Source organism: Pezoporus wallicus, unplaced genomic scaffold (genome assembly GCF_028554395.1).
Source record: "Pezoporus wallicus isolate ANWC-B61680 ecotype Strahan unplaced genomic scaffold, APGP_CSIRO_Pwel_v1 scaffold_6445, whole genome shotgun sequence".
In the NCBI taxonomy this organism is placed as follows: domain Eukaryota; kingdom Metazoa; phylum Chordata; class Aves; order Psittaciformes; family Psittacidae; genus Pezoporus; species Pezoporus wallicus.
Window position 1 is genome coordinate 2,977,059 of NW_026641753.1, and position 25,483 is coordinate 3,002,541.

Sequence of the window (25,483 nt, forward strand, 5' to 3'; positions counted from 1 at the left end):
AAATTATAGTTGACTATGTTCATACTAACTCTTCTCTCCAGTTTGTCTGCAGAGATAAGAATCTGCTTTAGTCACACAATAAAACTGCACAGCATGGCACAGAAATGATGGCTATCTATCTACATTTACACAAGTTCATATGAAAGACACTTTATCCCTTCCTTCTCATTCCCTGCTCAAACCGTTCGTTAGGGAAGTAAATCAGGATCAAATCCTCTGCTGAACCACTTGACATGACTTCACTGATGAAATCCATGGCACATTTCCACACAGGTGGAAATACAACATTTGGTGACATATGTCACACCAGTGGAAATACACCTACTTACACCTGTAAGAAGCTGGCCCATTTCCTCTCAATTAATGCTTTATTTAATAAGCATCACCAAAATATGAGTTCTCAAAATAGCACTGCAAGGTTCAAACAACAGGCAATGGTAATACTAAAGTTCCCACACTAAACATCACATGCTACATCCTCCAATGTTTTAATAACCAAATTATTACTTACTTACTAAGTGCTTACTACTAAGATTTACTCTTTGTATTCTTTAAACATATTCAGTCCATGGCGGCTCTGATTTATTGAAATGTATGGAATTTATGGAAATCTACAGTACAGCTAATGGGCTGATAAACTCCAAATGGTACAATGATATAATTACATTGTAACAGAGTGCAGCACTCACATTCTCCCAAACATGCATGAAAATGCATTGCACAGATAAGGAACATCACTGTTTGTAGACACCAAATCATCTGGACAAATGCAAGAGGCATCTTTACAACAACAATGAGAACAAATTATGCAGACATGCTATATCTGAAGACAGTCTGCACATATTAAGAACTTCAACCACCAAAATGCTATTTTATACCAAAAAGAAACCACAACAGGACACCTCTCCTGATAGAAGTAGCTAGTCAACATTATGTAAAATCCGTCATGTCCTAAGGTAGGAAATATCTAGGTGCAAATTCTGACTATAGGGCTGCTCTTTTGTAATAAACTGACCACCCATATTACAGGAAGAAGAAAGAAGAAGAAACACCACCAGTCACCATGCCTATAACCAGATTTTTATCACTTAAAGCCAGATAGTAACACAGACTTAACAAAAATTTACTATGATATACATTTAAATGCTATCTTAGTAGTTGAGGGCACTGCATGGGCAGTAAATCAAAGAGAATGATTTGCATTTTATAGAGGTGGGATAGAATTTGTGTAGCAGCCAAAGTACTAATAAAAAAGAGGGAAAGGGAAATAAAGACTAAAGCTCACAAACCTATTGAGTTCTCAATCCAACACTGACCTCATGTTGGAGAACCTGGTATGTGGCACTTCCACATTCCAGAGCCCGGTATGTGGCACCCCTAGTAAGGGTGCAGTTTACTTCCCAAATTCAGATCTGAATGAAAACATGTAGGAAAGAGATGGTGGAGAAAGGCTTACCTCTGGGAGAGACTATAAGGGGAGGCTGGTGATGGGCAAGATCAAAGTTGTGAAAAAGCAGCTGAAAGCAGAACTGTGTAGATTTCAATTCGCTGGACTTCATGAAACAGAAGGGCTCGACACGATGAGACAGAGCCCTGCAGAAAAGCAGACAAAATTCTGGATGAAACAGGAACTCTGAGAAAAGAGCTGGGAAAGAAACTGAGGAAAAGAATTGAAAGTCAGCTCATAGATGCATCTACAACCTGGATGTATAGAAGGTGAGGGATATTTAGTTGCTATGGTTTAGAAAAGACATCAGGTGGCTAGAAGAATGAGACCTTCAAGCATGGTTCTCAAATACTGTGAACAGAAAGGGCTAAGAGCTGTGGAAAAGTAGGAGTAAGAGGAAGCAGGAAAAACTGGTGAATGGTGTAGAGAACAAAGTCAGAAAAAGACAGCAGTAGTTTGGAGCATGAAATAATTTGGTGAAGAAGGGGCACCAGATGCACCATCTGGGAAAGTGGTATGGTCTTCAAAGGTGAAAAGGGGTCTGTGGTACACATGTGGATGACAGAATTTGAAAGAAGAAACTGGTATATGAGGAGTAATAAATATTCCTTCTGAGGACGGCTTATAGGAGCAAGCAGGAAGGCTTATACTGAAGACCGTCAGAAAGCACATAATGAGCAATGCTGCTTCTGCATTCATTTCCTTCCCAGTGACACGTTCCCTGTCCGGTAGTTGGCTAATGCCTTGAGTAAGAAATGAATTCAGAAACAAAATGGGCTGCACAGCTAAACCAGAAAAACTGTATCACACATAAGAATAGCTGAAAAAGAAAAGTGTTTTCTGGAACAAAAACAAGTGTTATGAGAGAAGTAGTTTACCCACTTGCTTTTAAAAAAAGATATGTGTTTTTTTCAGATAAGCCAGAAAACCTCCATGAATCTTTCTATTCCACAGAAATGGAGCTAGAAGGTCTCACTCCTCCAACCAGTATGTGAAAACCCCATCATATTCCCCACTGCACTGTTGGCTCTTACCACTTTTTGGAAACAGTTTCCATAGGGTCAGAGCCCTTGTAAAGAGGAAACAAAATGGAGGCCAGTCAACTATCGCCCAGATTTGGATTCTCTGTCAAGCCCACCAGTCCACCAATCCTTACCCCTGAGCTTTCTCTTCTCTAGGCTGAACAGGACCAGCTCCCTCAGCCTCTCCTCACAGGAGAGGTGCTTCAGACCATTCTAGTAGCTCCTTGCTAGACTTGCTCCAGGAGCTCCATGTTTCTCTTGTACTGGACACAGTACACCAGGTGAAGCCTCAACAGGGCTGAGTAAAGAGGGAGGATAACCTGCTGGCAATGTTCTTCCTCATGCAGCTGAGACCACCACCAGCCTTCCTGGCCACAAGGGCACATTGCTGGCTCATGGACAACTTTGTGTCCAACCAGGACATCCAAGTCTCTGTCTACAGAGCTGCTTTTCAGCCTGTCAGCCCCCAGCATGCATGGCACACAGGGTTATTCCTCCCCAGGTGCAGCAACCTGCACTTGCCTTTGCTGAATTTCAAAAGGTTCCCCTCTGCCCCTCTCTTCAGCCTATCTAGATCCTTCTGAATGAAAGCAGAGCACTCTGGGGTATCAGCCACTCCTCCCAGCTTTATATCACCAGGCAAACTTGCTGAGGTGGCACTCTCAAAGTCAATGCAGTCACATTCATATATGCCATCTATGCTCACCAAGTCTCTGCAGTTAATATGACCCAACACAAACCTCTTTGGTAGATGAGGCAAATACACTGCATGCACACACTGCAGCCAGTACTTCATTAATGACCACTTCAGTCCCAAGAGAACTCCCTTTTAGCAGATGTTCCTTTAAAAGTTGCATCGCTACACAACACACTCCTCTGTAACCCCAACATCATGTCACAGTCCATGAACATTCATATGAACAAAATTATGCATAAAGCCATTACTCCTTAGAGTAGAAAATGATGCAAGAGCAGCTGCGTGAAAATGTCATCCAAAATAGCATTCCAAATCTACCTACAGTCCTGAAAAAGAGTTACAGAAGGGACTATTTGCTTACAACCCTTTTTCAGATCTAACCCCCAACCCTTCAATAATGGAAACGTGAATTCTTTGAAATACATCAAAATGTTGTCAGTTATTGAAGACTGAAGTCCATATAGACAGAAAGAGATGTACAGGTAAGACATATACTGTATCAAAGCAGAACTTTATACTTAAAACCCCTTGGGGAGGAGTTCATACATTTCTCAAAAGCCTCAGCAAACATCAAACATCTCTGCATTCAGGAAAGCAAACAAACCAAAACACCAAAAATGCCAACAACCTACAAGCAAACCAAAAAAATACACCTATAATTTGGAACAAGCAGTACTGTCTACTTAAAAGGGGTTGTGAACTCCAAGAGTGCAGTAATTGCTCATTAATGCTACAGAAAATAAGCACTGCAGAGGGAAGCCTTCCAAAGCAACAAGCCAGTGCTAAGCCCAATTCAACACTGTCATTTCTATTTCAGTATACTGATAGACAACACATTTAACTGGAAGTTATCTTTTCCCTCCAATCTTACACTGCTTGTTTTCTAAAATGTTGAAATAAGAATTCTGTACTAGACAGTAGAAAACAATACAACAGTCTCACACTACAGCTTCAGCCAAAGTGATGAATATAAAATACCTATGATTTTGCTCTTTTAAATAGAGAAATACAAATAAAATAGTTCAGTGTAACAGAGTAAAACCGAAGAAAATAGTTTCTTATTTTCAATAATATACGCAATATAGTGAAGTTCAGATTTGTAGTAGAGAAACTGTGTTAAATAAAATGAAGTAGCTTAAGTATCTTTCGATCAGTTTTCAGAAATACTCTGTTAGAACAGCAAATACAGGAGGAAAGAAACTGACTTGTTTGCTCAGTATAGGTTAGTCCACTGGATATTTAGTATGGGTTTTTTTTGAATTTTTTGGTGATCCTCAGTATTTTATTGAAAGAAGTTTTCAAAAAGAGGTTTTCATTAGAAAAACCTGCTTACATTCATGTTTTTAATGTATGCATTTCTGTAAGTCATCAAGAAGAGTCATAACATATCCCGCTTATAAGACCCCTGAGACTCTGTTTAAGAGAGATAACACCAAGACACTGCATATTTTCAGCTTTATTTAGTCCCAAAAATATTGTCAAAGGACTGACTACACAGTGACACCTGGGTAGAATGTCAGGTGTTAGCAAGATGCAGCCAGTGCCATTGAAATCTTGTTGACTTGACGTTTTTTATAGTTGCCAGGTGTTGAACATTGACTCAGTGGTACTGACACCTGATCAATAGACAAAACTAGGTGAGCAAGAAATCAGAACCTTCTGAACGGTAGACATAGCACCATCACCAATTTAACATCTGGTCTCTAAAACATTTGAAACTAGTCCCACTACAGTGACTGAAGCAGAGAAAGGACACACCATTCTCCCACTCTGTAAAATGGGAACAACAAATATTTCTAACCAAATGGAGAGGATGGCTTTTCATGCTTTCCAGAGCCCTAAGTTAATGACAAATTAAGCAGCACTATTCTTCTTACATTTTTCAAGTAAGATCATTTAAAAATTAAATTAATACCATTTAGACCTCATGAATCACATGGAGGTAATGTCCTGCCTGCTCCAGTTAGCATCACTGCCAATCCTCAGCATCTCCTACCTCAAGGAAAAGAAGAAAGTACACGCTTACCTATTCCTAAACCACCACTGCAGAGCAAAAATGTTGCCTATCTCCATATGTGACTACAGGCACATGTATAACCAACCATGCTGTTTCTTCAGTTATAAAGCCTACCATTTTAAATTACAATGCCACACCAAATGAGTAATAATAGATTTTCTTTGCTATATCTTTTTTCTCATAACACTGCTTTTATCAAACTCTGAATATACTTCAATGGCTTTTTTATACATAAGCCATCAATACAACATGTTCATTCACTTCTACGTCTGACTGCTTGAGATGTTGAGTAGTAATTTGCATTCCCACATTCTTAAGAGTTGCTTTTAATAAGAATTTTCTTCTTTTTTTTTGTGACATTTAAATTTTTAAAATTTGGCAAATTGAAGTAACCTTTCACTTTCAAAGAAAATATTTTATTTAAGTATCTGTAATGCAGTTTTCTTGCATTTTTTTTAAAGATCAGAGTCGCAGAACAAAAACTACTGGGAATGTGCTATTCAGAAAACTTCTAATCATTCCTTGAAACAAAACTGTGATATAACAAAAGAAAGGCAACACCCACAAAGGTTCCTAAATCCCCAAGCTGTTAAAAGATTTGAGTTTCTGAAACAAGCCAAAACCCTCAGAACACACAGATGCATTAAAAATACATTAACTTCTGATGATTTTGTATTATCGATATATGCTATCTATAGGGAAAAGAGCAATTAGTTTATTAACAAGCCTGTATTGCATCTGAGAAGTATTTTGAAATGAGCACATCGTATTACATGAGATGCATAAAATAAGCTTTGAAAAGAAACTGTGGACAGGAAAGAAGGAAAACTATTGGGCTGAGCCTCAGCTTCAGATGGACAGCTCTTTCCCTACTACACTGTATCTTCCTATTTGTGATTCACAAAGTATTCTCTACAACAGCCATACATCAAACTGCTCTACGCTAAGCTTCACAATTAACAGTGAAAAGACAGGCACTAGAAGTGGTGGGGTTTTGTTACTGCAAAAACATTTGGAGATGTAGTAGATGTTTGAGATGCTTGCCCCACCACACGGACAGCTGGTGTTTATTTCCACAGTACAGTGTATCTGACTCGTTAATTATCAGAGAAGCATCAGTGCAATCAAGATGGGTATCTACAACCTCTGGATATTATGAGCACAATCAATGAACGGCTATTACTAAGATAGTTATACAGTTGGAAAAGACAACATATGTTTAAGCTATAGAATTGGGGGGGGGGGGGGGGGGGAATTGAGAAGTTCTTGCCTTTGATTTGAGGATTAGAACAAGCAAACCCTATACCTGCTAAGGTAAACGTGTTGGCGTTTAACACGGCAAGACTGTACAGTTAACACCCGAGAAACAGGGACCTCTCTACGTACCCCAATCGTATCAGTCGCCAGCCTAAGCACTCACCAGCCAAGCCTGCAGCGTCAGTCTCGAGCTACAGCTGTACCGTATTTCGGGGAAAAAAAAAGAATCAAACCAGTCGAAAGCGGCAGTTCGCCTCGCCTAAAACTGGAGAGTGCCGGATCCCGCAGCCAGCACACGCGGAATACGCTAGACGCACGTTTCACAGACTACACCTGAGAATCCGTCAGGAGCAAGGCAGCCCCACGCACCGGCGCGAGTGAGCGCGGTGCCGCTGCCCCGGCAGAGCCACCTTAGCGCTGCGCGCACCGAGGATGCGGCGTTCCGCGGGGAAGGAGCCGGAGCCGAGCGCCGCTCCGGGGCACCCCGCGGGGACGGGGGTGAAGGGGAAGCGGGCGGCGGCTCCCGGCAGCGCGCCTCGCCTTTCCCCGCGGAGATCCGCGCACACGAGTCAGGGGCCGCCGCCCAGCTTCGCCTCCGCGGGGGCCGGGCACCACCATCCCGGCCGGACGGGCAGAGCCCCGCGCCGCGACAGCCCATCCCTGCCCGCTCGCTGGACCGCGCCGAGCGCGCTGCAACCGCGGGCGAAGGAGCCCCGCTGCGGGTGCGAGGGCAGCCAGTGCCTGAGCCCGCGAAGAGTCCGCATCCGCCGCGGAGCCGCGCGCCCCGCTCCGCCGCCTCCCGCACACATGCAGCGGCACGTACACACCAGGCAGCACCCACAAAGCACCCCCTGAGAGCGCCCGGCAGCTCCCGCTCCCCCGGGGCAGGGCACCCCGGCGGGGCTGGACACACCCCGCGCCACCCCGGCGCGGCCACCGCCCGTGAGAAGCGAAGTTCGGGCGCCCGCGGCGCCGCTCCCGCCTACCCCAGCAAACTTACCGAGCGCGGCCACCGGCTGAACTTTCAGCAGCGCCCCGGCTCAGCCCCGCCGACGGCTTACTCCCATCGCCTCTAGGTGCGGTGCCCGCGCCCCGCTCCCCGGCGGCTACGGGGCGGGCGAATATAAATCCACATTGCCGGCGCCTCGCGGCTCCCCTGCAGCCCGCCCCGGCCCCTCCGCCCCGTTGAGGGGACGGCGCCGGCTCTGCTGCTGCGGCTCGACCCGCAGCTAACGGCGGTGGCGCGTCAGGCTGCGAGAAGCCAAGGCGTGAGAGGAACGGGGCCGTGCTCGGCGCAGCCCCACCGCTGCCGCTGCTCTCCGGCGGGTTTCTGTCAGCGGCGCCGCTCGCGCTCAGGGTTTGGTGGTGCTTTTTTTTTTTTTTTTTTTTTTTTTTTAACCTCCTCTCTTTTTCTTTTTTTTTTTTTTCCCTTTTTCGGCTCCTTCGCCGTTAATGAGCATGCCCGGGAGAGCTGCGCAGGCGCGTTACCGAGCGCCGCGCCTCAAGTCGCCTCGCGCCGACCGTCAAGGCGAGCGGGTGCCGAGGTGGGGAGGTTTCGGCAGGGCCGGGAAGTAGCCGGGGCAGTGAGGGGAGGCGGCTGCGGCCGCTTGAGGGAGGGGAGCTGCCCCTGACCCGCGGGGTCTGCCCATCTGCGACGGGCAGCGGCTCCTGACACGCATGGGAAAGGGAGGATAAACCCAACGGCGGTCCGCTGCGTTTGGAAATAACGCAGAACACCTCTCTCTAAATAATTTACCTTGCCGAGGAAGTGAGGCTGGTAGCGGAATCAAGGCTTGGGAGCGTGCTGTTAATTTATACCTGGTGCTTCAAGCGCTTTCCTTTCACGAGCTGAGCTTATTAACGTGGGGATCTCCCGTGGCCACCTCCATTAGCAGTCCCGGGGTTGGTGCAGGGGAACTTTATCTTCTGGTGATCATCGCTCTAATTCCATCGTCTATACACTGTGTATCCTCAAGAGGACATGCAAAGGCGTACAGGTGATTACAGCCTGCTTTTTCATAACAGCTAAATCTGCATCTGCAGTTATTAGTAAAGATTTGATTGTGATGAAGAATCCCAGGGACTGGCAGTGCTGTGCCTCTAAGGCTGGACCCAGCTCATTAGTCCATCCCAGTTACAGTTTATGTGCATACCGCACACACAAATCTATGCAGTCCTTGAAGTCACTGGGGTTGTTTACATTCCTTACTCTGTCCATTCATCAACAGGAGCACACTGGAAAAAAATATGTAACTGACAGTTCCTTTAAACTTCTTTGTAAGTTTCTGCGTAGACTACCTTAAGTTTCTCTTAAGTCTCTACCATGCCCCAGGACATACTTCATTTGGACAGTTTCTGCTGCTTACATATGTATTTGGGAAAAAACATCTTGAGAATCAAAAACAGCTTATGAACTGGCTCCTAAGTAAATAATAGATATATATTTGCCTATTTAATAGCTTGCGGTGCATTAATAGGTAAGGCCATCTGTAGTTCTAATACACTGCTGCCAATACAGGACTTTTCTGTCATTTTTAATATTTGCCCTTTGAGCTGACCCCGCCCTGAGCATGCTCTATCAAAAATAAAACTCAGGTGCCTGTGAAAAAATACTTATGGAGTCATTTTTCCTTGGTTCTTCAGGTAAACACATGCATAGGGGTTTTCTTTCCTGCCAGTGTGGTCAGCCTGCAGGGAGCAAAGGAGAAAATGAAAATTCTCAGTGAACAGCACTGCAAAGGTGATGAAGGCACTGGCCCAAAACACAACTCCCTTTCCAAAGCTTGTGTATTGGTATCTGCATAAATGCAAAGCAATGGAGGTGTGTCTCCTCAGTTCATGTAAGCTGCAACCCGATTCTGAAAAATGTTGTGAGGCTTTAGTAATTCCACAGCCATCCTCTTTGAAAAGCAAAAGATGGGAAGATGAAGGATGAAGAACCACAAAAGTGATAAAGTTTACAAATCTAGCATCAGAACTGCTGCTTACATGAACAACAGGGTACTGACTTTGTCTCTTCCTTTCTAGACCTCAGGTGTGTATTTCCTTCTATGCTATGGATTTCTAAAGACACAAATCTAAGATAAGAAGTTGGTCTGGTTGTTCAGAATGAAATCTCCTTTCAGCAGTACTCCGGAAATCTAAATCTGCCTCTCCCTAAAGAAAGCACAGCTGTAAAGATCCTGAGGTAAATATAGAGTCCTTTAGGAAGTCTGTTCTATCTTCCTTGGATTAAATGCATTCTGTGCAGCAGAAGCAAAGTCTTGAACTACTGGTTATACATTACTTTCTTAGGAAGGCCAGAAGTAACAAACCAGACCCGTTTCTCATGAATCTTCAAGCTGTTAAACAAATTTCACCACAAACTCAATCTAAAAATACATTATGTAAAATCAGAACAGTCCTCTCTCAAAAGTTTATCTCAAATATCTGTGACTTGGTCCTGGTAGGTGGAATCATTCTTCAGCAGTATAGATCAGTCATGAACTATTCTGAGCCTAGAGTAAAGAATAAATTTTCCTTCCCAGGAGATGTGGTTGTTTTGGTTTCTTCTCTGTCTGGACAGAGTTTAACATTTGCTTTTCATCAATACAAGAAATAGATACCACAGGCTGAGCATGGAAGTAGTTCAAATGCAAAAATAGAAAAATATCCTGGATAAAACTGCCATGTTAGTCACAAAATCATAAACCAAGGTAGCTGACTGGTCTAGATTCCAGGTTTTAAGGTACTGCCATAGTCAAGGAAATATTCTGTGCTATTAGCAGACAAAGATCACACATCATTATTAATGCTTCTGCTTGGAATGCTATGGAGTTGCCTATTGTTATTAACATATAGTAGTCATAAAAGTATGGTATCCAAGGGAAGACATAAAAAGATAACTAGTAGAGGTGGACATTGAATTCTACCTTTGTCTCTTCAGCCAGTGCCGATATAAATGAGCTGAACCTGATGAACTCAATAGTGGAAAATTATTGCCAGACACCAAGTGGACTGTCTGTCGTATATGGTAGTTTCAGATACCTGTGGCATGCTTCCTGGTGAGTTGGGGTTTGGGAAACCAGAAAGGTGTCCTTGGAGTACCATGCAGGTAGTGCATATTCGTCCATGAGAAGACAGATGGGAAGGTGTGAAACTTAAGGTGTATTCTACGCATGTTCCAACAGAACTGGGAGCAGATTCCAGTGCAAGATGAGACCCACTGGATAAAGAGAGTATTTCTTTTAGAGAAGCCACTCCAATAGAAGGAACAGATACAGATTTTTCCAAGAATCAGAACAAAGATGCTTCTAAGTGGCAACAACATCCCTTAAACACATCAAACCTAAATGTACCAGAAATGCGTTGAGCAAAAACAAATCTGACCATCAGATTTCTCAACCTAGTATGCTGAACTGGCTTAGGAGAAAGTGGTAGCTGAAATATTGCTAAATAACACTGGTGGCTAATGGAATGAGAATGGAATAATTCTCTTGAATGAGAACAAATGTAGGTTTATAGAGAACTGCAGCTGCCTGCACTAACAATTTCCTCTGTAAGTAGGAAAGGGTAGTATCTCTAGCGCACAGCTGCAATACGAGTCAACACAGTACTGATGCTAAGGACTTGCTTGACACCTTTTGCCTAGCTCAAGTTCAGAAGAGCCTCCTGAGTGATTCATTGTCTTTAACTGGTAACTGAGTTATGCTGAAGCATTAGTTTTAAATTATTCCCATGCCTACTGCAGGAACAGAGATTGCTGCCTGCATTGTAACTATCTCCGTTGAGACCTGAGACGCAGCTGCTGGTCTCACTGCTAAAAGAGAATCTATTCAACCCACCTGGGGCAGGGTATCACCACACTTACCAGAGCTCTGTCAGCCTGTGCTTTTGAGAATGTTGCTGAAAGTCTCTCTTTTTGCCTCTTTGAATCAGATGAAGTAGTCAAAAACTTCTCTGAAATTTTGGGGAATTTTCCTGTTTTACAAGACTGCTTCTTGGACAACTGTAAGATAGGATAAAACACTTCCCTAAAAAATTGAAGTGGGTGGCTGGTGTGCAGTTTTTGGAAATTATTCTTTTGTACAGTTAACATACTTCAAAACACAGAGGCAGGAAATTAGCCAGATCCCATCACTGACTATGCTTTCTAACACATTGAAATACAAAGGTTTTCTTTTTTTTTTTTTTTTTTTTTTTTTTTTGGTATTCTCAACAGACTGAGAGAAAACTATTTCAAAAAGAAGGTGAAATATTTACAGTAAGTCTCTTAATACTGGTAGGAAACAACCCATATATGAAGGGCATTGAGATCCCAGCTGTCTGCCAGAAAGTGACAGAAGGTAATGAGTAGCACTAATAACATTGCCCTGCCCCTTACGTGACAGGCAGAAAAAGTTATAAGGACATCTGAGACCTTGTCAGACTCCAGAAGGACACCGTTGGGGAAGTTCTTGTGTACATCAACATGGGATTCCAACCGTACTGCAAAAGGTTAAATTATTTTCAAAACCCAGTTGTTCATACTTGATAAGAACTGAGGAGACCAATCCATCATTCCTAGCTGTGCACAGCAGTTTTGGAATATTTCCATGTTTTAAAATGATATCTTACATGAGCCTGATGTAGGTGCATCTGAGGCGTGGATGTAAAACAGGATCAAAACACAGTAACACAAACCTAGCTGTACCTGATGCGTACTTACTTTGACAAGGCACAGATCATTACACAAACTGAAATGTAAAGGAGAATTGGGATAATTTTTTAAAGTTATGAATATATTATGTCATTATTTATTTTTCTAGATCTGTTCCTATTAAACAGGAAATTGATACATTCCACTCAAGGGACCCAAAGGGGCAATCTTGCCCTTAGTTTGGGCAGTCCTAATTTGTAAGAGGTTAGGAAGGAGAAAGTGAGGGATGAAATGCCAGTTAGAAGTTTCTGCTTTCTGGACCAAAAGAAATGTCCAGAAAGTAGGGAAAACTGTTATATTTCCCTGTCACTGAGAAGAGCTGAATTTTGTGAAGCTAGGCTAAATATACATAGGTATTAAAAAAGCATGTGAAATTGCGCTACCTTACAATTAGCAGCTCCCAGCAAGAACAGGTTTTGCCCCAGACTTTCTACCAGAAACCATAAATCATGTAGTAGAGCTAAGAGAGGGCTGAGTAACTGCAGTTTTGGATGAGATACCATTTTTCAGAAATCGTGCCCCCATAACTAAGAAGGTGACGAGAGAGAGGTTGATACTTTTGAAAAAGAAATGAAACCTGATGTATTTTGATAGTCATCTTGGTGACAAATGTACCAGAAATAGGTTTGCTTACAGAACAGCTTCTACAATGCAACAGACTGAAGACAGCAAAGCTGCCATGTGCCATGTTCACAGGTTATGAAAAAATTAATACAAACAATACTGACTCTCTTCAGGGCTTTCCATCCCTGCATGATGCCTGTATCCTTTGCTCACCTTCTAAATTTTCAGAGTTTCATAGTTTTTACAGTTTTGTCTCTCCCATTCAGAAAGAACTTCTGTAAGTAACCACAAGTCTTCTTTCAAAATTAACCTTTAAACTATGTTGTTCCCAGATGCCTACTAGACTACTTGACAACATTTAGGATGTTCATACATTATGACCGCTGCACATTGACCAAAACTGCAAACTTGGTAATTTCCCATCTATCTGGATTAATAGATTCTTCTAAACTTACGGCTCCAAATATGCACCTTTTGCACAAAGATGGCTTCCGTGTCAATATGCAATAGAGAGACCAGAAAAGTGTCACATTTTTAATGGCTGGAGGGGGGTGTTACATATTTTCCTATCTCATGAACACAAGGTGGTGCTAATGCTCCTGTCACCAGTACTGATTCTCCACTTCCCCAGTAAGCCTTACCTGGTGATGGTAGCTGCTGTACTAGGTATTTCCTTTTCCTTAAGTTAATTATAAGAAGTAATAATCAGTAAGATATAATATTTAGTTTAAAATTAAACTCTTGGTTTTGTTTTGATAAACTGAAAAAAAAAAATCTATTTCCAATTGACATAGTGAAGTATTTTCTTCATTATTTCGATTTGAATCCCAGAACCCTCCAAACAGATTAGTTGTATTCTCAGCTTCCGTTCAAGGCCTGAATAAAAATGAATGCTAGGTCAAGAAAGAAAAGGAAAAAAAGCCTTAAAAGCATCTTTTTCTTTTTTTCCTTTTTAGTTCCTAAGAAAGAAATAAACACAAACGCAAACACATGAAATAAACACGTAAAATATATGAATAAGTACACTTCCAAATAACTGAAAAGAGCTGGAGATGTGAAAAGTTTAAATGCTTTCCTGCCTTTAGGGGGAAGTCCTTTGGTACTGCAGAAAGATGCATCTAAACTAGAAGATTTAAAAAAATCCAAACCAAACCAAACCCAAACTTTTTGCTACAAAAGACGACTATCAGAAATCCTTGTTGAGAATTAGTCAATGAAAATGTTTATTCCTGAACATGGATACATGCTAAAAGAGGTTTGAGTCTATCAGCTTACCTGTTAGAGTGGAACTAAAGTAAAACACTTTTTAAAGAGAAATTAAACTTCCAAATAGCAGGGATCATTTCTTTCCTAAATAAAGTACTAGTAAACCTTCTCACTGTAGTGAAAGCTGACACAGACATCAACAAAGATAAGAAACATAAGAAACAAAATCATGTTTCATAGAGTATTTTGGATCCATTTCATCAACTTCATGCTTAGCCTACAGTGTATTTTACTGCATGGGAAGGAAATAATAATGAAGATCTTTTTTCAAATATAAAGACATAAAGCCCCTTCTTCCATATTTCTCTTCAGGTTCATCTGATAATTACATAATTATTGTGTTAGAAATCTTGACTGTGCAGTGCAATATTTTTTGAAACATTTGAAAGTGAGCATACTGTATAATGGATCATATCCCCAACCTGCTTCTCCCTTTTTCCTTTTCCCATTTATTACATAATACTCCCCTGTGTTCGTACTGCTTTTCTTCTTTCTTGTATTTCTGCTGATCTCTGTTGTTCACGTTATTTACTTTTCCCTTAGGAAAATATACAAAACCAAGACCTAAGTATCTTGATCTCTTCAGCCTAATTAGACATAAAAGCAACTCTGGCCTCATTAAGAAATGTCCTAAAGCAACAGGTGAAATGGAATGAGATGAATTTGAAATCTCATCTAGAGATAAGCTTGTCAGACAGTCCTAGAAGCCAGGGATATAGCTACTGTAGAGAAGAGAAAAACTAAGTGCTTAGTATAAATCTCAGTGGAAGAGATGACTAATTAGAGATAATTATACACAGATTTCTTGCATTAAAAGTGCTTTAAAACATAAACATTCAAATTTTACTTAGGCTCCCAAGTGCTTCCTAGGAGGCAAGCTTGCAAAAAATGTCTTTTAAATGATGTCAAATGCTTTTAAACCAAATGGTTTTTAAGAGACATCTTACTGGAAATTGTGATGCCTTGAATTTTCTTGTTCAGCATCAGTTCAATAAGACACTGTAATAAAATTCAAGGGCTAAGTTAGTATCCTAATTGCCCTAGAGCAAACGTAATCAAGAGTCACATGGTGCTGATTTTCTACCATTCGTTAGCAAGTTCAAAACCTGTACCCAAAATTCACTTGAGAGGAAGACACTCAATTGTCTTCAATACTGAGGTCAAAACTGTCAGCACATTGATAAGAGACATAAAAAGGAAGCTGTGCTAAAAATATATCATCTATGAGGTCTTAAAAAAAAAACCAGAAACAACAACAATAAAAACTCCCAAGAAAAAACACAACCCAAACTTGGTACATGATCTAGAGGCAAATTTCTGGAATATTTATAGAAAATTCTGAAAGCCAGTGTAGAAAATTGTCTTAGATATCTTTATCTCTTACTATTGCTTCCACTGGAGCAAATAGAGAATTTCAGATTTGAAGATTGGACCCTATTTTTCTTCCAGTTTTATATTGGTTATCAAAATCTATCATGACTCCCAGTAAATGTTCAGGTCAAAAATATACTGTGAAACTGATTAATATACTTTTTTTTGAGACATGAACTTAAGACATTGCACTTAAAAGCTCAAATATATTTGAGGTTTCACATAGTTATCATGGAGGTGTTCAGGAAAATCTGTGTATACTTATTTATACAAGTTCCGCTGAGAAGCAGCTAGATATTAGGACAAATATTTTCACCATAGGGTCATCAATTACTACAACAGGTTTCCTTGGAGAGGTTATGTGATCTCCATAATTGGAAATGCTCAAATTTGAAAGGAATAGGCCAAAAGAAAACAAGGTAAAAATACTTGCATATAAAACCTTCACAACCACTATAACAAACCATGCCTTTCAATTGATTCAGCTCATTCTTCCAATTAGATAACAGTCCTGAACATACGCAAAAAATACAAAACTCTTTTCAGCACTTCACTTGACCTTGGGGCTGTTCAGCCTGGAGAAGAGAAGGCTGCATGGAGACCTCATAGCAGCCTTCAAGCATCTGAAGGGGGCCTATAGGGAAGCTGGGGAGGGACTCTTCATTAGGGACTGTAGTGATAGGACAAGGGGTAACGAGTTCAAACTTAAACAGGGGAAGTTTAGATTGGATATAAGGAAGAAATTCTTTCCTGTTAGGGTAGTGAGGCACTGGAATGGGTTGCCCAGGGAGGATGTGAATGCTCCATCCCTGGCAGCATTCAGGGCCAGGTTGGCTAAAGCCTTGAGTGGCATGGTTTAGTGTGAGGTGTCCCTGCCCATGGCAGGGGGGTTGGAACAAGATGATCTTAACATCCTTTCCAACCCTAACTATTCTATGATTCTATATCGTTATTGCCCTTCCAGTGAACTGTTGTCTTCTAGTTACGGTCATTGCTATCAGCATAGATTGAAAGAGATCAGCCATTCCAAGTGCGTAAAGAATTAAAACACATAACTGGTCACAACAATAATGAATGTTTAATCACTGTGAAAAGTTTTAAAAGTTCCTTAAGTATACACATCTCAGGTTTTATAACTAGAATTGGTACTTCGGTACCAGCCATGTCAATAGCTTGAAGCTAATAGTAGCACATGAATAAGGTTAATATTATTTATCTTATATTCACTTACCATCAGAACACATTGGCAGTGATGATGGAGAGAGTTGACTAAAGCAAAGAGCATGGACACCCACAGTCATAGAAAGCACCCTCAATTAAAATAAATACTGCAGGGGCCTATATGAATGCCAGGAAAAAGCTATGAATTTGCAAGATTTGTCATGCCTGTAAAAAGTAAGATAAGAATATTGTGGCTACATTTGTTCTATAACTTTTTTTTTTAATTTTTTTTTTTTTTTAAGCAGAAATGGACAACTATTATTTATCAGACACAGTATTAATCTGTAATTAGAAGGTGTCTGAGTCTTACAGTGTTACAACATACAATTACAGAAATATTCTGATAATTATAAATGCAGTTTGTGGGTGCCAGGTGAAGACGGGCTCCCCCATTCCTTAGTACGTTTTTAACTACAAGTAATGTGATGAAAGTGTTAGTATTCAAGGCTGCTAGTTCTACTCTGCGAATTTACATTTACATTCTTAATGTCTAGATTGAGCCTAGGGAAATTTAAAACTCTATTTCATTAATGCTAACTTCTACAGAAGTCCCAACATGCACAGAAGTTCCTAGATTGCAAGGCTAGTTAGATGAGAACACAGAAGCTAAAACATAATTGCTGGGTGGTTATGATAGTTAAATATGTACTGTCAGTTTTGACTCTTGAAATCCCTATTGGCATAAACCTACATCCTGAAAGTTAAAAATATGAAGCAACGGAGTAATGGATTAAAATATCTTTAAAACACATGTTTTGAGTTTAAACTCTTGTTTGCAAATATGTTTTAACCTGTTACAGCGTAACAGCATTGTGTTCGGCTTTTTCAAGAGAAGTTTCTGTGAAGAGTTGCATAATTTAATCTCTTTATTTTTGGCTTTTGAATGAATGGCAAATTACAAATTATATGCAGCCATTTTAACAGTCCAGATTGGGTCGTGTTCTCGCAGGCTTTTGTCAAGTGCTGCAGTTTTACAATGCTAATACAGCATTAATGTGTACCCATTTACTGGCTGTCATCAGCTCTGTGTAGAAGGTTCTGATTCAACTTCTTTAAAAAATTATCCATTTAGAGATCTGGATGCAGAAATCTTGTTCACCTGTAAAAATATGTAATATATATCAATTCAGAAAAAAATAAAGCTTGTTTGCTTTAAGTGATCAGAAAGTTCTGCTTTGGTCTAGTTTGTATCCATCCTGCACAGGTAAGACTGCAGCAGTACAAGACTGCAAAGAATCAGACCCAGAATAAATAAATTAAAAGTGATTATAAAATATGCATGGAGCATTTATATAAAACCATATTTTTTGCAAGGTAATCTCTTATGGAATTTATAGTACAGTAGATCACCAAAGAGAGAAACTGGAGAAAAGGTTAATAGCTGGACTAATTATAAATCCAGATATATATAATTCAGCCTACAAAACAGCAGGATGCCCTTGTAGTTTAAGTAAGAAGTTATAAGGGAAATACTCTTGGAACTTATTGGTCTTTTCTGTAATATTTATGAGTATACTAGCACTTAATTATTTATAGGTTTCTGACATGCATCTCATTTGTTTGATATATCATTTTTATCAGTAGTACTTTGTAGACAAGCAAGTATTTCAGGAAACCAGAATATAACGTAAATCTGCAATAGCCTGTGGGAAAATGTATTAAGTACGTAAACTTGACTAATGTGTGAAGATGTGGACAATATGTTAAACTTACAATTTTGCTATAGCTGAGGTAAATTTTAATGTTTGTGTTATTCATCCTAACTGCAAAATCTTTAATTTTCACTATATAGCAATAGATAAGAAACCAAATCATCTCACATGAGTGAGAACTAAAATACCAGGATTCCCTCCTGTTCCTTTAACCTAAGGCTTCTTTATGTTTGCATATTGGCTAGGAAGAGGAGAATCAGTTTGAAACAATCCAGTGTAATATTCAGTATAAAAACTAATGACTGGCTGAAAAGGCCTGTTTATAAATGAGTGCTATTTAGCTGTTCAGAAACTAGTAAGTACACACACACACACACACGTATATATATATGTGTATATATATATATATAAACTGGAAGCTGTAATGTAGTGTAGAATTATTGCAACATATCTTGGAGTCTACAGATGGAATGTACCTGGAGTAAAGCAGCTCCAATAGCTTCGCATTGTAGAATTTGGGGTGATGGGACCTTAAGCCTATATACTATTTAAAAGAGACTGGAAACACATAGGGAAGAGCTCTGGTGTGAGATATGTCAATCTAAATAGAAAAATGTAGAAATGCTATGACTCATGAGTAGAAATAATGAGATACAGGCCCAGTTGAAAGATAAATGGAAAAGTGCAATAATACTCCTTGAAACTGTGCTTTGCAATAACATAGCTAAAGCTTATGCCCAATTTTTTACAACTAAAGATTGTATTGTAGGGGTTTAAATGGATTATTTTTTTTCCTTCTTTCACAGGTCTTGCATTACTGTAACTGCCACAATTCTCAATTATTTGATCATTTTATATAACTCATCCCCAAAAGGTGATTAATTTTTTTTTTAAGACATCATGAGAGAGAGCTGTCATTTTGCCAGATAACCTATCAAATGCACAGAGAGCTTTTGTTCCATAAAACACTCAGTGGTCATGGAGAACAAAGAATTACAGGCCTTTATTTATTCTTAAAACTAGTAAAAGTGACAACTACTCAAGCCTCTCAGTGACTGCAACTGAATGAAGAGGCTTTCAGCCTTTTTGGAGCAAGATTCACTGCTGACATTCCTCCTGAATCCTACTCCTTCAGTCCTTGCTGGAGATAAAAGGCAGGAGAACCAGAACTGTTTGGAATGCAAGCTGCAAGAGCCAGAGGAGTTACTGCAGTGAGTTGTGCTGGAATCAATCTGGCAAAGGAGAAATAAAGTCTGACCTGTCCCACACCTACTGCTTCCTTCCTGACTCATGATGTGAGAATAAAGCAGAAACAAGTCTAGCCCCATTTGTCACTATACGGGAATCACTAATCTAGGAAACAAACACCAAGTTAGGTCTCTGCAAATTAGGGTCTTCTCCCAGTTTAGCAACTATATTCCAGACCTCATTTCTTCATCTGTTAGAACAACACTGACCTTTAGAAGGAACATTAGTCTCTATTAAAGATAAGTACATTGTATCAGTGAAAAAAGGCTCCATTCTTATTGTGTGGAAGAATAAAAGGGAAAAAGGTAATAACAGTTTTACAAATTTTGAAAACAACATTTTTTTTATATTTAGTTGTATGAAGATATGTTTGTAACGTTCACTGGGCAGATTCTTTTGCTTTTCTTATTAAAAGCAGTTGACAGTGATCTTTTTTCAATAAATTTAGATATTTACTTTCAAATGTGATGGTAAAAAAGTTCAAAAAATAATCAAACAAGAATGAACTTTGCCCCAGTTGGTAATTTCCCACAGGCTTCCTATAAACACACTAAATCTTTAACTCATTACCTCTTTCCTTGTTAGAGGCTAAATGATACTTCTTTCCATTGTACGAGGAATGAAGAGTATGCATTTTCTGAGCTGCTGAAGCTTGTTATTGAAATTAAGCTTTATGACACTGCTGTTTTCCATATTTGGACCCAGCCTATTGGATTTGTGTGTGTGGCAACTGTCAAAGCGTTTTCAAAAGCAAAGGCAAGGAACAGGTTGTTAAATGGGCTGAGTTAAGCAATCTCCTAGAAAGGACACCTACTAAAAGTAGTATGCAGAAGAGCTTGTCCTAATGTGCTCCTTCATTTCTGTGACAGTACAATCCAAACTGAACAATGTCCTTTCTTTTTACATTTTATACCTTTGCATCTCTGTGGTTTTCAGTAAGATTGATTCTTTTAAGAAGGCTGGATGGCAAGGAACATATCAACCCCTTCACTCATCTTTAAATAAAAATGTATTTCAGTGTTTATGAAGTAGTGAGGAAGTACTGCCTCTATTTTCCAAAGAATTCTTGTCAATTTTGCTTTCCACATGTTATAAACCATATTGATGTGAATGCCTTCTGAAGTTACTCAGTCAAAAAAGTAATTCATTTCAGTAGAATGATTTCTGAGGCACATCACTGCCCTGTAGACTTTCATCAGATTCCTTTCTTCACATGAAAAATGAGTACATTTCTAAACTGCAATTTTAAATATTGAATAAGGTTACTGATATCAATAAGTTTGATTATTCAAGACATGAGCTTACAAAGTGTTGAAAGCTATTACTATCAAGGAACAAAGAAAAGGCTGCAGATTCTTGCTATGTAGCATGCAGCACTTCAGAAGATTGGATCCTAAAGAAAGAGGATTAACAGTTTATAGGAATTGATGTAGAGAGATGGAAGCCAAGATATTACCAAAGCCAGTATCTGCCCTTTTAGATTATTTAGATATCTTAATTAGAAGAATACATTTGATTTATATTAAAATGCATTCAAGCATGTATCAGTAGACTTTTTTCGATGTAGTTCTGTATCACATCTATTTCTCAGAGTTCATATTCCCTTGGATCAGGAAGTTGGCAGCTCTGGATATTTAACACTTCATTAACACACAGTATTAGCGTATAATAACAACAGGTTATACTGACAAAAATATGCACTTGGTAATTTGACAACATTCATTTAGAATTAGCAACAGAGGGTGAGCTAGGAAGCAATTATATTATAAATGGCATAGTGGTGAAAAGCATATTTTTTTGTAATTTATTAATAACTTAATGTGTATACTTTAAGGTCCTGAACAGCTTGCATGCTTCATGTTTTCACATGACTGCAGTGGAAGTAGAAGAACTACTGAAATTAGAATCACAGAATCATAGAATAGTCAGGGTTGGAAAGGATGTTAAGATCATCTAGTTCGAACCCCCCTGCCATGGGCAGGGACACTTCACACCTTACACCATGTCACTCTGTCCAACCTCTCCTTGAACATTGCCAGCGATGGAGCATTCACAGCTTCCTTGGGCAACCCATTCCAGTGCCTCACCACCCTTACAGTAAAGAATTTCTTCCTTATATTCAATCTAAACTTTCCCTGTTTAAGTTTGAACCCATTACCCCTGTCCTATCACTACAGTTCCTAATGAAGAGTCCCTCCCCAGCATCCCTATAGGCCCCCTTCAGATACTAGAGGGCTGCTGTGAGGTCTCCAAGCAGCTTTCTCTTCTCCAGGCTGAATTATTAATTGAATCTAATTGAAATTAGATTATTCAGATGTTCAGAAGAACAACTGAAATTAGATTATATGATTACAACCCTAGGTGTCTCTGCGGTTTGACAGTATTTTACTGTGTGCTAATTCTAGAGAAAAAAAAAAAGTTTAGTTCTGCATCCAATCAGTTTTCCAGTCAAGTTGTTATCTTTGGAAGTCAAGTGAAATTCTGCTGGGGAATGGGCACATATTTATCTTTCTGCCGTACATGTATCATTTTGGGCATTAAAGTTTCCACAAAAAAAAATTGCTGTATTTGTTGAGCACTTTGATAAATGACAAATGCACTTGTTTGTGAGTTAGGAACTCTGTTCTGTAAGTTGATTTTAACACACTTAATACATGCTTTGATTCTTACAGCTCTTTATCTTGCTTCTTGATTTCAGTAGAGTTTTCTTCTTCAAGGAGTACATGCTCTCAGATGGACGTTTTGCTATTTTGCCTAGGGTATTCTGATTCATCTTATTCTAGTGTGTTTTCCTATTCAGCTAGTTGTCATGAATCAAAAATGTATTTTCTTTTCATCAAGAGCTTTCTCTTTCCATGAGGTATAATTTTATGTACTTTTCTCCATTACTTTTGCCTTTTGATTTGGTTCTTTTTGATAATTCACTTAAAGGAAGCCACATTTTATTTAATGCCATTGTAAACCATCACTGAATATATTAGTAAAGTGTAAATTATTCCTCTTTCATGAATTGTAATCATACAAATTCTGTAAAGTCAATTGAATAACTTGATTGAAGGAGAGAAAACAATATCCTCGCATTTCCCCAATCTAGAGCCTATGAATTAGATAACAATACATCATTAAGCACTGATGAGCCTAGTTTGCAGGTGAGTAATTAAAGGCCAGGAGACAGGTAAATCTCTAAATCCCTGGTCTCTAATTGTTTATGCTGGACAATAATTTGAACCAGATGTTCTATGGATTCCAGCAACCCTGGTTTTAGTAAACCTTCCTTCCTCTCTTCTGTCTTTCAGAATCTTTTGCATTACCATTTCCAGATACTTAATAGAAATCACTAACCAGATTGTTCAGCTTCAAAGTCTGACATTTCAAAGATAAGGTCAAAATATGTTTTAGGACACAATGGAAGAGTCAAACTGTTTTTCCATTGAGGTGATGTTAATACTGTGGCCTTAAATCTGCAGCATCTCAACTCGTTCTGTCTTTTGTAAGTTGCAATTTAAAATGTATTATACACACATATGCTTCATCTATAAAGAATTATTTTCTGTACTGAAAGAATAATAAAGGAAGCAGTGTTCCACAAACATGATAAAATTCCCCGTTTACATTGGAAATTACACCAGTTCAAAATCTAGTGTGTTGGGTAAAGGTAAAAGATTAGAGTTATCTTTCTCCAGTCCCTGGCAGAAAGTATATTCTTTTCCCAAGCTGCACGAGCAAGCTTAAGGGAGTCATTGATAACAGCTTTATACAGAAAAAAAACTAATTGCTGAAGTTGGGAAAAGGAGGAAAAAATGTATGGTTAAATAAAAGAATAATGTATTTGCATGATAACTATATGATTTTGCAATGCAAACATGATTTGTACTTCAGATCAGTAACATGAAAGGCACATTTAAAATCATACCTATGCATTTTTAATGAAGGAATGGTACAAAAAGTTGCAGAAAAAATGAGCAGAATAATACAAAAGGTAAAGTAAATTTTCTTTAGCCGCTTTTACTTATAAACTACCACACACATGAAATGAGAGGTGAAAATTCCAAGAAATTAAATATGAAAATAGGAGGACTGTATCTTACAAAGTGAGGATATTGTAAAGACAGGTAACAGAAAATAAGGCCATTCACGGTGAATACTGGAATAAACTAAAAATAAAACACAATTAAAAGAAACCACAGTTTTTAGGTATTTTTTAAAATAGGATCCGTAAAGGGATAGCAGGATATCTATTCAGGTAAGAATAGCTGTCTGTCTTAAAGGTTTGTAATGGAAGAGTAGTTACACTTTTCAGCGAGCGTCCAGCTTTCACCAGCCTTCTAAGTAGGACCCTTAAAAATGTGATAGTTACTACACTTTATATCACAGTAAGAAAAAAGAATTAGAAGGAAAAATTAAGATTATTGTTTTCTTATACAGAGAACAACAGTGTTCTCAAGTTTAAAGGTGACAATATGCACAACAGAGACCCTAAATAAGAATTTTATTTCTTATTATTCTGTCCCAAAGTACTGTCCATTTCATTCTTTCTTTAGAAATACTAATCTTTAAACTTTCACCAAATTCCAGACCTTCACATAAGGGATTGGTACAAATTCTTTGGTACTATAATACTTTATGCAGAGCTTTAATTTGTGCATCTGAGAAAGGAAGAAAATGGCTCCTTAAACAACACTCTGGCATTTTGTATCTTGGCACAATGACTTCAGATTACACCCCCTACAGTAAAGAAAAAAGTGAAAAGGTGCCTGTTCAGTGCAGAAATTAATTGTGAAGTCCAAAGATCAAGCTCTCAAAACTTCACAGTCAAAGATTGTCAAGTAAGAAAATGATATCAGTTATTCTAAGAAAAGAATAAATTAAAAAAATTATCGCCAGTTTACCCTTAAGGAACACTGTTAAGAATTAAATATTTTATAATGTAAACGTTCAAGATAGGGTCTGATTTCTGTCTTTCTAATATGAGAGGTACTAAGGATTTTTTCAGCAGGAGACTGCAGTACTGCAAATGAAAGCGTGAATTTTGAGATTACAGAAAATTATATCTTGGATTTTTTTCTCTAAGTTTCTATATTTTGCCTAGAATTCTGGCCTTTATATAATTATAAAGCTATGAATTAACTGTAATTGGAGGAAATTCACCAAAAATTGGCAATTACATTTCTGATCCAATATTCAGAATAAAAATTGTCTCTTCAGTTTTTGTTAGTGTAACTGGGAGAAGCACAGCAAGAAAACTATTTTTGTATCTGAAATATACACAGAAAGCAGCATTGCTGAGGAAGCAAACATCACCTCTGTCTGTAATGACCTGGATATGCTCCTAGATTGATAAACAGCATGTGATAAACTGTATAGCTCACCAAAACCACGGTTACTTTTTAAGTGACGTTTTTGCATATGCCACAAACATGTGGTCTGCATTCCTCTTGGAAAATAAGGCTGATCTGCAGCATCTCCAGAATTGCTACATTTAACCTATGTATTGTTCGTGCTGTTTGCAAGTCTACTGCCGCCTAAGATCTACAATTTCTGTCAAGTTCTCTGCTAGTTTGAGTAGTATTTGCTCCATATTTTTAAAGGGTTTCTCCATCTGAAAAGCTATACAAAAGAAGAGGCATAACAGACAAGCAAAAGTTTATACTTGCAGCTATCTGCCTGAAAATATACGCTGTTTTATTCTTTAACTTTCTACAGAAGTTGATCTGCTTATTACAAGATTTCCTGCTCTCATTCTTTGATAGCTAAAGAAGATATCCACAAGTTATTATAATCCATTTCCACACTGAGTGATACTCTCAGTAGTGTGGCTTTAGCTATTTAGTCAACATCAGAATAGGAAATCAGTATTAAAACCCCCACAAAATTTCCTTCTTCCTAAGAACCGGTGAACATTGATTCTCACCTCTGATCATGAGAACATCTTTCAGTTTATGGTTGGGAGAGAGGCTCATTTTCTTCTAGTACTGATAGAAGCTATCCATCTCTGCTCTGGGAGCCACACATCTGCACCCTCAGACAGAATGTTCTGTCAATTG

General features: G+C 39.1%; 1 protein-coding gene across 8 annotated transcripts in view; it reads right to left on the minus strand.

The window, feature by feature from the left end:
- TENM1 (teneurin transmembrane protein 1) overlaps window positions 1–25,483 on the minus strand; it is a 579,830-nt gene that overhangs the window by 312,237 nt on the left and 242,110 nt on the right. For 5 of the 8 annotated variants that reach the window (XM_057425131.1, XM_057425129.1, XM_057425130.1 and 2 more), the window contains exons 1-2: window positions 7,441–7,750; window positions 1,457–1,593 (exon numbers count right to left, since the gene is read on the minus strand). The gene's annotated coding sequence lies outside the window, so the exon portion shown is untranslated. Of the gene's footprint in view, window positions 1–1,456; window positions 1,594–7,440; window positions 7,751–8,196; window positions 8,323–11,289; window positions 11,428–25,483 lie in introns of those variants that run through there. The other 3 variants (XM_057425125.1, XM_057425126.1, XM_057425128.1) reach the window with 3 other exon arrangements.